Source organism: Antechinus flavipes, chromosome 2 (genome assembly GCF_016432865.1).
Source record: "Antechinus flavipes isolate AdamAnt ecotype Samford, QLD, Australia chromosome 2, AdamAnt_v2, whole genome shotgun sequence".
In the NCBI taxonomy this organism is placed as follows: Eukaryota; Metazoa; Chordata; class Mammalia; order Dasyuromorphia; family Dasyuridae; genus Antechinus; species Antechinus flavipes.
This window is the reverse complement of record NC_067399.1, coordinates 240,940,527-240,954,650: the sequence shown is the minus strand read 5'-3', so window position 1 is coordinate 240,954,650 and position 14,124 is coordinate 240,940,527. Positions and strand designations below refer to the sequence as shown.

The 14,124-nt window shown below is 32.9% G+C and overlaps 1 protein-coding gene across 1 annotated transcript in view; it reads right to left on the bottom strand.

The window, feature by feature from the left end:
• DOK5 (docking protein 5) overlaps positions 1-14,124 on the bottom strand; it is a 145,196-nt gene that overhangs the window by 90,174 nt on the left and 40,898 nt on the right. The gene's annotated exons all lie outside the window — the stretch shown is intronic.

Here is a 14,124-nt window from a genome sequence, read left to right as displayed (position 1 = left end):
TAAAAGCTGCATTATAGAAAGAAGTATTTTCTAAAATAAAAATATTATGAAAGGAATAGACTTAGCCAAAAAAAAAAAAGATTAGAAAGATAAAAAGTAACAGTCCATATTTTCTCTAAGATAATAAGAAATAAGGTCAGCACATTTGATTAATTTTAGCATTGACATAAGAAACTCCCAGATGAGGAAATTCCTCCATTGTTACAGTTGACAACTCCTGAAACTTAAGAGTTTTATAGAGTTACCTACAACACAGAAAATGTTAAGCAGTTTGCTCAGTGTCCTACAGATTAAAGTGTCTCCCAACTCTAAGCCATCTTTCACTCAGCTGCCCTGATGGTTTTTTTTTTTTTAAAGTATTGGTATGACCATGTCAATCCTCTCCCATGTTCAAAGAGATCTAGTGGCTCCTTGTTACTTCTAACATCAAATATAAGTTCCTCATTTTGTCATTTAAAGAGCAATTAAATTCTCTTCATATACCAAACATTTCCAATATTTTGAATGTTTTATTCTGCTCCACTCTATGATCTGGTTATGTTGACTTTTTTACTATTCTTCATACATACCACTTTATTGTCTATCTGTCTTTATACTTTGGACTGACTATTCACTTACTCTATTCTGATGTTGTTTGACTAGTAGGGAAAGAGGGCAAAGAGTGCTGAAAATACAATTTTAGATCACCAAGCTATTTTTGGTTATTGATATTCTAAATGTGAAATCTATTTGCAATGACATAATGGATATATTGACAGATGACTTAATCTCATCAGTTTTGCCATTTGTGCTATAAATGTAACCAAAATCTAAAAAGAATTTGCAGCTAAGTTGAAGAATGTCTCATAAGTAGTCCTGAGATTCAAAAAGGTTGATAAAGTAGGTTTTATCACACAAACAAAACCTACAAGAAATATGATTTCATAAGATGTGTGGTCAACACACATTGTGATATTAATGACAAATATGTGTAAATGAAAAAAAAAACTATTATGAAAATAATTTCAACTTATGCACCAAGAAAGGAGATGGGCCCAAAACATGTAGATTATACAGCAACTTCTCACCTCTATGTGATAAATATTCACTAAAAAATAAAGATAGGCTCTGTAAATAGTGAACAACAAATAACATAACAAAACAGTGAAATCAACTAGAAAAATGCTTTTTTGTGGACAAAGGATTTATCCCTGAATCAACTGTCTGATCACTGCCTCATAACATATAAAATTAATATTTTTAATCAATAAGAAGAAAGATTAGTAATCTGGCAGATAGTTAAGAAGACTTAAGTCCTAATTATTTAAACAAGCTATTGAAAAAATTTTAGATGAGTAATAGGTAACAGAAATGACACTGCCACCAACTACAACAATAGCATCTACAAGTTAAATTCATATAAATTAATTGCTTCAATAAATAAATCAAAAGAAACCAGAAAATAGCTAAGTGAGTAATCATTTGATTTACTGGTCAAACAGCCAAAGGTGGCTGCCATAGCAAACAATAGGTTAGATAAATTTTCATCCATACAGTCTTATGAAAAGACAAGTAAAAACAATATCATCTTATAAAACAGACAAAAGCAACTGAGGATAAAACCAGTTTAGAGAAAGCTTTGAAAGTTATAAGAAACAGAAGACAACCAGAAGAAAATATTTGCAAAAAAAGAAACCCTATTACAACAACATTTTCTCTATCAAGGATACTAAATCCATCACAATTGGACCCAGTGACATAGCTTGTAAGGTTTTTGCAGAGGAAATAGAAATGACTTTGAAAAGAAAAAAAGAAGCAAGATAGGATCAAATAGCAAGATATTTGTGCTAGAGAGATTACACTAAAGAATCAATTAAAGAAACTAAAAGTTAGTTTTTTATTTTTTTATTTTTTAAATTAGCATCTAAACTTTATTAATTAATACTTTTCAAAAGACTCCTTTTAAGTCAAAACATCTTTTCTTACCATAAAAATACAGTACAACCTTTTTCAGTCATCATGTTGGTTTAAAAGACATCTTTTCAACATAATCCTGCTTTTCTATTCCACAAATTTCCATGAAGGGTTAGTGGTGAAATTTTGAGGGCTATTGGCCAAATATGAGATAGTTTGAAATTTTAAAGTTTTAACTTTCTTGCTTTCTTGCCCATGTCAATTAGTCTCCAGACCACCTACTCAGGATTGTACTATGGAAAGCAAAGCAACTAGACAAATCGAAGGAAAAAAAATGTCTAGTTGATTTTTCCCTAACCCATAGCCAATGGTGTAAGTCTCCTGGTAGATACTACTACTGAGATCTACATGATCCCGTCAGGAACCAGAAACCCCATAGCAGCAAACAAGGAAGAAACTAAATGGGAATTGGAGAGGACTGCTAAAGGGCACTAAATTAAAGCATGATTCAGTCACTAAATGCCCCTATTTCTTTTCCCCAGAGATATCAGAAAACAAGTGGAACAGCAAAGGAAGGAAAGTAAGTAGCAAGAGAGGGTCTCTAGAAACTGGGAAACGCACCTTTATTTTCTGTAGGCTATGGATCCCAGATATCTGGCAAAGGAAAAGTGTTGCTAATACATTAGAGGATGATTAAGCACATTTGATACACTTCATATAACTAGAAGTGTGAGAAGGTCATATAAGATACAAAAAAAATCTCATTAGAAGTCAAAAGCAAGTCAGAAACATTGGTCCAAATGTGTGGCTTTAAATATGTTATTTGCCCACTGGAAGACTATTTATTTATTTATAAAATATATGGATTGGACTAGATGATCCTTAAAATACTTTCTATACCCAATTCCATAGGTGGGTTTTCACAGAAAATATTAAAGAAAGAAATAGTTTAAATAATTTCAGCTGCCATTTATATCAAAAAGAAGTATTATAAACCAAAATATTGCCTTATTATTTAATCCATTTTAATTTTCCCAGACTTTAATGAAAGTTTTATGATGTACAACAAAAATTCAGAAATGTTTATTTAAATTACTGATAGCCATAGAATTAAAAACCACAGATTTAGAGCCCTGTGGAATTTAGAGGCCAATTAATCTAATTTTCTCATATTCAAGATGAGAGATGATTTATACAATGTCATAGACCTCACAAGTGAAAAATGCTGGAGTTTAAACTCAGGCCCTCTGATTACAAATCCAGATCTCTTTTACCTACTCTAGTATATAACATTAGCAAGAATTTTTCTATTCTCATATAGTGGAAAGAATACTGTACGAGAAATAAGAAGATCGATGTTTGAGTTATGTTTTTTCTATTATGAAATAGTATGTCTTTTATCAAATGATTTTCCATCTGCATCTCAGTTTCTTTATTTGTAATAGGGTATAATAAAACCTTCTAACTAACTTAACCCAAATAGCTAATGAGCTATTTACTGACAAAATAGATGTGAAAATGCTATATAAACATTTAAGGGTGGAGAAATGATAAAATGATGAGAATGATGCTGATTGACATTTTTGTATAAAATAGTAAGATATTTTGACATGCTTAGACACAAATCATATCTATTTTACCACACAGAGATATATGAATGTTGAGCAAGGATGATATTTTCAAAGCAACAAAAGATTATTGTAGTCAGGTGGCAGTGATGCATTATTAGAAGGTATACAATAACAGATCAGTATGGTACCTTGAGTAGAGTTTTAAAATTGTGTCCTATAGGTGTTGCTATCCACTGGAGACACTGAACTATCATTATACCACATTGAACCATCATTATATCATAATATACTTAACATCACAAGATAAATACTGATGCTCCATGTATCATTGTTGCTGTTTCTCCTTCATTCTCAAAGAGACCCTAACATCAGGGAGGTAATGCCATGACATGCAAGTGAGTTGAATTGAAGTGAGAGAGGGCAGTACAAAGTCACCAGTCACCAGTTTCACTTTCTCCTTCAGAGACATCTGGGTCCAGTGGCAAGATATAGATCAAGAAAACTGGAAATACCCCTGGATGGAATGAGAGAACTTGGCTTTTGTATAATGAAATTATCAAACATTCAAAGCTTATGCCATTACATGAACTAGTGTTGGTAGAACTATCTTGATCCAAAATTTCTGGAAAACAATGTGGAACTTTGTGACAAAGATCACTAACATATCTATATCCTTTATCTATCACTGAACCTGTATTATAAGGAGGTCAAAAACAGAAAGGTTCTTTGTGTACCATTTAAAAGAATACTTTTTGTGATAGTAAAGAACTGGAAACAAAGTGATCATACATTGAGTGGGGAAATGCTTAGGAAACTGTGAAATGGGCATGGAATGAAATATCATTGTGATGTAAGAAAGAATATATATGAGAAATTATAAGGGATGTAGGAGTATTTGTATGAACCAATGTAGAGTGAAGTAAGTAGAGTGAAGAGAAAGATAATATATTCAATGACTAAAATGTTATAAATGAAAAGTACAGTAAAATAAAAACAGATATTTCTGGTGACAAATGTTGGCTCCAGATAATAAATGAGGAAATATGCCACTTTCTTTGTTGGAGAAGTGAGAAATTACAAATATATAATATGTGCTGTCAGAAAAATTTGCTGTGTCAGTTGGCTTTATTCAGCACTGTCTCTTTAATACAAGGTAAGCTAATTGTTAAGTATTTGTGGGGAAAGGGGATCAGAGAATCCCTTTCAAATGTGGCTATGCTAGTTAAGATGGAAAGACCTAAAGGGCTTATACACATATAAAATCTAGAGAAAAACCCTCTAGCTATCTCTTACATTCCCATCCTCAATCAGTTGGATATCCTTTCCATTTTTCCTTTCTAGTGCTCATTTTAGCCAGTTTTTTATATGTACATTCATAACAGTCCTGACCATATCAGACACAAGACATACCAAATTTCACTAATATTAATATATGAGAAAGGAGAAAGAAGCAGAAAGAGATATTCGATGATTTGCCTTAATCTCCAGCACTCAGCACAGTTTCTAACACATAGGTATTTAATAAATGTTTACTGAATATATAAATGAATCCCCTCTATGTTGTCCTTAGCAAGAGATGATTCTACCCAGTAACAGTAGCTTGTACTAGTATATAGCTTTTCTTGTAAAGAAGTTGTGACATTAATAATGCAAACACCTTTATCTCCATTTTACTTGCGAGAGAGCAGAGATTTGATCTTCCTACTACAATTGCAGCACATATATAAAGCAGAGTAGACAACAAAGCTAATGAGATGTCAATGTCTTAACAAGGTGTTTTCACATGATGATTCCTTTAATAAATGTGAGTGCCTTTCTCTGAATAAATCAGAAGGAGCAATATATTGGCTTGATTGAAAATAGGTAATGCCCATTGGGATTTTAAATAACTAAATCGAGAGAAAACTGGGGAATTTGAAGGACTATTTCTATGAGAAGGAGACCCACTGAGGTAAAGATAGGGATAACTCTCTTCTCCCCTCCACAAATCTACCACGATATCTAGCCTAGCAGTGGATCTATTTTACTCTAAAAGACTCCCCTTTCATCCAGAAGTAGAAGTGAGAAGAGAGGTGAAAGTAAAGTTATGGGAGCTGAATGTCTCACATACTCCAAACACATAGGGATATAAAAAAAACAGCCTGAAAGAACATTCAAACAGCCAAGAAGCCAATTTTTTCCTCAGAAAACAGCTAGCCCTATCAAAAGTTGAGCTATAGATATAACCTTTCCAGAAAATGAAAACCTTTCGGGTTCTACAGGACCATATTTGTCACATTTGTAACTGTGACACATCAGTTTCCTTCATCTGTGCTCTTCTCACACATACTTTGTATATTTATAATAAATCCCACCTCAGGTTGGGGTGGGAGATGGGGGCAGAGAAGCAAGGAAGAAACATTTTCTAACTACTGTTATAATTGTGCCATCTTAGTCAGTAACTCTGGCAAAATTTATTTAGGTCTGTTGAGTGTTGACAGAAGCACACCAGTGAAAGCTCAAGAGCTATAGTGTTAGCAGTCCTCCATAGTTAGTCTAGATTTTGAGGTGACAGTTGTCCTTTAGAAATCTCCATCCCCACATCCCACCAAATTCAAGTTCAAGTCCAATTATTTTGCTATATACAAATAAGAAATTGGCAGAAAGAATTTGAAAGGCTGATTCAGCAATCATTTAAAAATGTGATCTCTGCATCCTAGGAGAACCAATATGAAAAATCATAAAATTTCACAAAATAATTTTATTTGACTCTGATCCCCTAGAAATCCTTTTAAAATCATCAATTGTATTCTTTTGGTTTTGCTTCCTAAGACCAAGTCTCTATTTCTCTTAGATATCAGATAATATTATCCCTAATCTGATTACAAGAAATTAAAATATGTCTCTAAATGAATTTTGTACTATGTAGAGAACCCTCATTTTCACCTTTTGAAACTGTATCAATTCCTCAAGATCCAACTCAAAAGCTACAACTTTCATCATGTATCATAATCCTCCAAATTATAGATGTGGAAACTCTCACAGAAGTTTGCACTTCTCTCATGAACTTATGTTCCACTCTGCATCATATGTATGTGTGCCTTATTCTCATTAGTGCATTATATGATACAAAGTCTGTGCTAGGTCTTCATCTTCTTTATCCTTCTTTCTCCCACAGAATCTTGAATTTAGTAAACACATCAATATCTGTAAAGTATTTGGCATTTGTCAGATACTATGTAAAATGCTTATTAACAGTGATAATATTGAGGGGGGCAGGGGTCAAGATGGTGGAGAATAGCCAGGTCTTTATCTGAGCTCCTCCTGGCATCCCTCAGATTATCACCAGATCAAGTCTCTAAACTAGTTTTGGAGTGATAGAACCCACAAATATTCGGAGTGTAGAAAATTTCCAGCAGAAGATATTTTGGAAGAACATCAGAAAAGGTCTGTATCAATCAGGAATGGGGGAGGCGGCTGAACACAGGTATAGGGTAGAGTCCCAAAGTATATGTGACATCCTCACACTGGGATTCTGCTGGGAGGCTCTTAGCCAAAATACAGCAGCACAGGCTACTCTGTATTGGTTCAGGAGTCAGTGCATCAGCAGGTTAGCTATGAGACATCCAACGCAAAACACAAGGCAAATAGTAAGTCTCTGAATCCGAGAATAACACAAGACATGGCCACACTAACCCAGCAACAGAAGGAAGTCATAGTACCAGCCCAGGGCAGTTTACACAGTCACCATAGAGGAAGTTTGAAACAATCTCCCCTATGCACTAAGAGCAGATCTCAACCTTAAAAACATAAGCAAAAAAGCAAAAAAAGAACTCTGACCTTAGATAGCTTTCATGGAGACAGAGAACAGATCTCAAACCCTGAGAATCCTAAAGACAAATTGTCTCAAGATGAAACCCCAAAGGGTGAAATGAATTGGTCCCAATCTCACAAGGCTCTCTTAGAAGAATTCAAAAAAAAAGATATTAAAAGAGAGTTAGGAGAAAAATAGGAAAAGGAAATGAGAACTTTGCAAGAGAGTTTGGAAAAGGAATACAGAAATTATCTGAAAAAAAATACTCCTTTAAAATAGATTTAGTGAAATGGAAAAAACATAGTTTACAATCAGAATTACCCAGGATTTAACAGCTTCCACTTTAAAGGACTGAAGGGCCTGGAATCTGATATTCTAAAAGGCAAAGGAATTTAGATTACAGCCAAAAATCAACTATGTAACAAAATCAAGCATTATCTTTCAAGAAAAAAAAGATGGACATTCAATGAAACAGGTGAATTTCATTTATTTCTGATGAAAAGACCAGAGTTGAAAAGAAAATTTGATCTTCAAATACAGAATTCAAGAGAAGCATAAAAAGGTAAAAAGAAAAGAAAAAATAACTTTCTTTTAAAAGTTAAAAAGTTTATATCTCTATATAGGAAGATGATATATTTAACTCATGAGATTTGTATTTTGTATACTTAGAGAGTGCAGGTATAATTTGATTTTATTATGATGATATAAAAACTAGAGGTAGAAAGGGAATTCTATGGAAGAAGAGGAAAATGGTGTTAAAAGGGGATAAATTACATCTCATGAAAAGGCAAAAATGAACTAAAATGGAGGGAAAGAAGTGGGTAATGAGCAATATCTGAATATCAGATTAATTTAGTTTCACAGAGAAACTTGTCTAACCCTATAGGGAAGTAGGAGGAGAAAAGGGAAAGGAAAAGAGGGGATTAATTGAAGGGAGAATAGAAGTAGGAAGGGAAAGGTATAAGAAAGGAGGAAAAACTGTAAAAGGGTAGGGCTGTATGAGGGAGGTGATAATCATAAATAACATACTGAGAAGAAGGGTAAGGGGAAAAAAAGAAAAAATATAACTTGGGAAAAATAAGATAGCTGGAAATATAAAGTTAGTAATTTTAACTGTGAATGTGAATGGGATGAACTCTCCTATAAAACAGAACTGGATAGAAAACTGGATTAAAAATTAGAATCCTACAATATGTTGTTTACAAAAAAATACATTTAATGCATAATGATACATACAGAGTAAAAGTAAAATGCCTGGAGCAAAATCTAGCAAAAGCAATAATAGATCTAATTAAAAGAGATAAATAAAGAAAATTATATCTTGCTAAAGGGTACCATAGATAATAAAGTAATATCAATATTAAACATATATGCACTGTGTGGATAGTATCCAAATTGCTAGAGACGACATTAAGAGGACTGTAAGAATTAGAAAGCAAAACTATCTTGGTGGGGGATCTCAACCTTGCTCTCTCAGAATAAATTGAACCACAAAATAAATACGAAAGAAGTCAAAGAAGTCAATAGAATTCCAGAAAAGTTAGGTACAATAAGCCTTAGGAGAAAATTTAATGGAAACAGAAAGGAATTAGTGGGTAAAACAACAAATCAAAGACACAATTGATAATTTCATCCAAGAGAATGACAATAATGAGACAACATAATAAAATGTATGGGATGCAGACAAAGCAGCTCTTAGGGGAAGTTTTATATCTCTAGATTCATATTTGAATAAAATAAAGAGAAAGTCAATGAATTGGGCATGCAACTAAAAAAGCTAGAAAAAAGAACAAATTATAAACCCCTATAAAGACCAAATTTGAAATTCTGAAAATAAAAGGGGAGATTCATAAAACAGAAAGTAAGAAAACTATTGAATGAATAAACAAAACTAATAGTTGGTTTTATGAAAAAAAAACAAAAAAATTAGAAAAACTTATAGTTAATTTGATTAGAAAAAGAAAAGGAAAAAAATCAAATTGTTAGTATCAAAAATGAAAAGGGAGTATGAAGAGGAAATTAGAGCAATAAATAGGAGCTATTTTGCCCAACTATATGTCAATAATTCTGATCTAAGAAATAGATGAATACTTACAAAAATATAGATTGCCCAGATTAATAAAAGAGGAAATAAATTAGCCCCATTGTAGAAAAAGAAATTGAACAAGCTATTAATCATCTCTCTAAGAAAAAATCTCCAAGGCCAGATGGATTTACATGTGAATTCTACCACACATTTAAAGAACAATTAATTCTAATACTTTGCAAACTATTTGGAAAAATAGAAAAAAGGAATCCTACCAAGTTCCTTTTATGACACAGATATGGTGCTGATACCAAATCAGGTAGGATCAAAACAGAGAAAGAAAATTAGAGACCAATTTCCGTAATAAATATTGATGCAAAAATATTAAATAAAATATTACCAAAGAGATTACAGCAAGTTATATGCAAGATAATACACTATGACCAAGTAGGATTTGTACCAGGAATGCAGGGCTGGTTCAATATAAGGAAAATTATTAGCATAAATGACTATATCAATAAGTAAACTAACAAAAATCATATGATTATCTCAATAGATGAAAAAAAAGAGCATTTGACAAAATTCAGTACCATTCCTATTAAAAACACTAGAAAGTATAGGAATAAATATAATTTTCCTTACAATGATCAGTAGCATGTATTTAAGGCCATCAGTAAGCATCATATGTAATGAGGACAAACTAGAACCATTCCCAGTAAGATCAGGAGTGAAACAAAGCAGCCCACTGTCACCATTGAATACAATATACTATTCTAGAAATGCTAGTTTTAGCAATGAGAAGAAAAATGAATTAAAAGAATTGAGTAGATAATGAGAAAACCAAATGATCACTCTTCAGATGATATGATGGTATAATAAGAGAATACTAGAAAATCAACTAAAAATCTACCAGAAACAATTCACAACTTTAGCAAAGTTTCAGGATACCAATTTTATAAGCATTTTAATATATTACTAATAAAGATATCAGCAAGAGATACAAAGAGAAATTCCATTTAAAATAATTGTAGATAATATAAAATATTTGAGAGCCCACCCTGTCAAGGCAAAGTCAGGAACTATATGAATACAATTACAAAACACTTTCCACACAGATATACTCAGTTCTAATCAATTGGAAAAAATATCAGGTGCTCATGGGTAGGATGAGCTAATAAAATAAAATGACAACACTACCTACATTACTCTACTCATTCAGCACTATACCAATCAAGCCTCCAAGAAATTATTTTACAGAGCTAGGAAAAAAAAAAATAAGAACAAAATTCATGTGTAAGAACAAAAGGTCAAGAATTTCAAGAGAATTAATGAAAAAAATGCAAATGAAGGTGGCCTAGCTGTAACAGACCTAAAACTACATTATAAAAGCAGCAGTCATCAAAATCATTTGGTACTGCCTAAGAAATAAAGTAGTCAATCAGTGGAATAGGCTAGGTTCACAAGACACATTAGTTTATGACTATAGTAATCTAGTATTTGATAAACCCAAAGACTCCAGCTTCTGGGATAAGAACTCATTAACTGACAAAAATTGCTGGAAAAAATAGAAATTTGTATGCCAGAAACTAGGCATTGACACATACCTAACAGCCTTTATGAAGATAAAATTGAAATAGGTTCATGATTTAAACATAAAAAGTGATATTATAAGCAAATTAGAAGAATAAAGAATAGTGTACCTCTCAGATCTTTGGAGAAGGAAGGAATTTGTGGCCAAAGAAGAACTGAAATACATTATTGAATACATAGTGCATAATCTTGATTATATTAAGTTTTAAAGTTTTTGTATAAATAAAATCAATGCAAGCAAAATTAGAAGAGAGACAATAAACTAGAAAAAATAATTTTATACTCAAGGGTTCTGATAAATATCTTATTTCTAAAATATATAGAGAATTGACTCAAATTTATAGGAATTCAAGCCATTCTCCAGTAGATAAATGATCAAAGGATATGAATAGGCAACTTTCTGATGAAGAAATTGAAACCATTTCTAGTCATATGAAAAGGTGCTCTAAATCATTATTGATCAGAGAAATGCAAATTAAAACAACTCTGAGGTAACACTAGACACCTTTCAGATAGGCACCATAATGCCAGGAAAAGATAAAGATGTATGTTAGAGGGGATGTGAGAAAACTGAGACATTAATATATTGTTGGTGGAGTTGTGATTCAACCATTCTGGAGAGCAATTTGGGACTATGCCCAAAGGGCTATCGATATAGCAGTGTTTCTACTGAGCTTATATCCCAAAAAAGATCTTAAAGGAGGGAAAGGAACCCACATGTGCAAAAATATTTGTGACAGTCCTTTTTGTAAAAGAAACTAACTTAGTTTGTGTGTGTATTTAACTATGGATAAACAACTTTCTCTTTACAGTTTATGTGTTTGCCCTCTGACTCCTCAGCAATTGATCAAAACAGTTTTTCAGTGCCCACACTGGGAATACTGACCATGAATTAGTTCAAAGATAGAAAGAGAAATCTACTACTTGGAGCCCACCAGAACAAGCACAAAATTGGCAGCTTGCAAAATACATTCCAATCATATTGTCATAGGTAGGAATGTTAGAAGTTTGACCTAATAATAAAAGAAACACTATATTTGAAGTCAAAAAAGGGAGTGAGTTCCAGTTTTGAAACTTAAGTAACCCTGGGTGATTCAATTAACCTCTGAGCCTCAATTCCTTTATCTGTATAATAAGAATAATAATACTTGTATTGCCTATTTAAAAATAATAAGATGTAGAGGTCAGCTAGTCTTAAGAGGAAAACATAAGGGAAAATAGAGCTTAAGAGAGATGAGGCAACCAAAGAGCTTATAATTAGTGAGAGTTGTGATAGATGCAGGCAGCTAAGTATATATAGAGTGCTGCACTTATAATCAGGGAAAACAGTTCAAATATGGGCTCAGACATTTACCAGCTGTCACCACCAGTGACACTAGGTGAATCACCTCAGTTTTTTCATCTATAAAATGGAGATAATAAAATCACTTCTCTCTGAGAGTAATTGTGAGGATACAATAAGTCACCATATGTAAAGATATGAATGAATGAATGAACAAATGAATGAAAATCATTTATTGTTTATTTTACACCCGCCACTGTGCCAAACCCTAGGGATAAAAACACAAAAAGTTAAATATTTTTAGTCTTTCAGAAGCTTACATATCAACAGAGAAAGTGAAAATATGTAGGGGACTATGATGGGTATATTGATCAAGGAAATTACAAGAATAATGAGTTGCTCATGGAGCACTTGATTAAGTACACATAAAGAATGAAAATGATCATTGGAATATTGTTCCCAGAGTTGGAATTGAAACGTAAAGTGTGAGGAGAAGACATTGTTTGAATTTGGTCAGGGAACTCTAGAATGCTAGGGAAGAATCAGTTCCAAAACTCTGAAGTTCCACCAATCGGAAACCCACTAACTCAGAGTGATTGATAGATCTTAAAGTTGGAAGTGGAAGCTAGCTGGGGTTTAGGAGCATTATGTGAGGGTGGTCTGGAAAGAGAAACATGGTATAGCTGGGTCAAACTAGACAGGAACTTAGTAATAACTAGAATATAAATATACATCTTTCAATTCCAAATCGTAGAGAAAAGCTGTTCCTTCTGTTAGTCAATACTGCTTCCCTTCTAGGTCTATCAAGAGGAAAGAATTTTTAAATTTGAAACTATACTATAGAAATGAATTGATCTTGTTATTGTGGCTGCTGTTGAAACAGAAACCTCTTGTTTTGCAAAAATGCAACTTCCACATGGTTATCTGTCTCTGTGGAACTTTGGTCAGTTTCACTTTCTTATTAAAGAAAGAAGTGTTTTGTTTCTTGCCTTCATTTGTCAAAACAGCAGAAAGCCCAATGAATGAGCCAAGCATCCCCCTATGGTGTTCCAATACCATGTTCTTCTGGAATTGAGTTTACTGACGCATACACCATCGAGCACACCAGAGCACTATTACTCTGTTCCTGGATTCAAATTCAGACAGAGGTGCCATCATAACAGATGGAAGAGAAGAAGTAGGTAAAGAGAGGATTATTTCTTGGAAGTAACAAGGGAGTAGCAACCCAGCAAGTGGGCTGAAAATACATAGGTACTTCAGGAAATTCCAAATCATTTATTAGAGATGACTTGAAAACTATTTTTGGACAAGTAATTCCCTTAGGTCTAAGAAGGAAGACAATTACAAGCAATTAAGTACCTAATCTACGCCATGCATTACATTAAATTGCTTTACAAATTCTTTTTCATTTGATCCTCATAACAATCCTGGAAGATAGAAGTTAATTATCTACCAGGATTGTTATGATGAAGTTAATATTATCTTTATTTTACTTTTGATGAAACTGAGGCAAACAGAGGTTCTATGACTTGTACAGAATTACACAGCTAGAAATTATCTGAAGTGAGATTTGAATTCAAATCTTCCTGCTATTTGGCCCAGCCCTCTGAACCACTTTGATGCCTCTAAGGGAATGTCTGATGAGGAAAACATAAATTGACAATTATTATGATCATTATTCTACATTTATACCATTTTAGAAAATTTATATAGTTTTACAGTTTTATGTATTTTTATATTGTTTTAGAGAATTTTTGGGGTTCACTGAAAGGTTGTGACTTTACCAGTCATCTAGCCAGTATGTGTCAGAGGAGGTACCTGAAGCCAAGTTTTACTGGTTCTAAGACTGATTCCCTATTACATCAAAACTTCCTCTGCTCAGAGAAAATGACAATTATTTTAAGTATCTTACCAAAGCCAAGGGGTACTTTAGTTCAGCCTAACAACTATTTGTGAAGTTCCTAGTCTG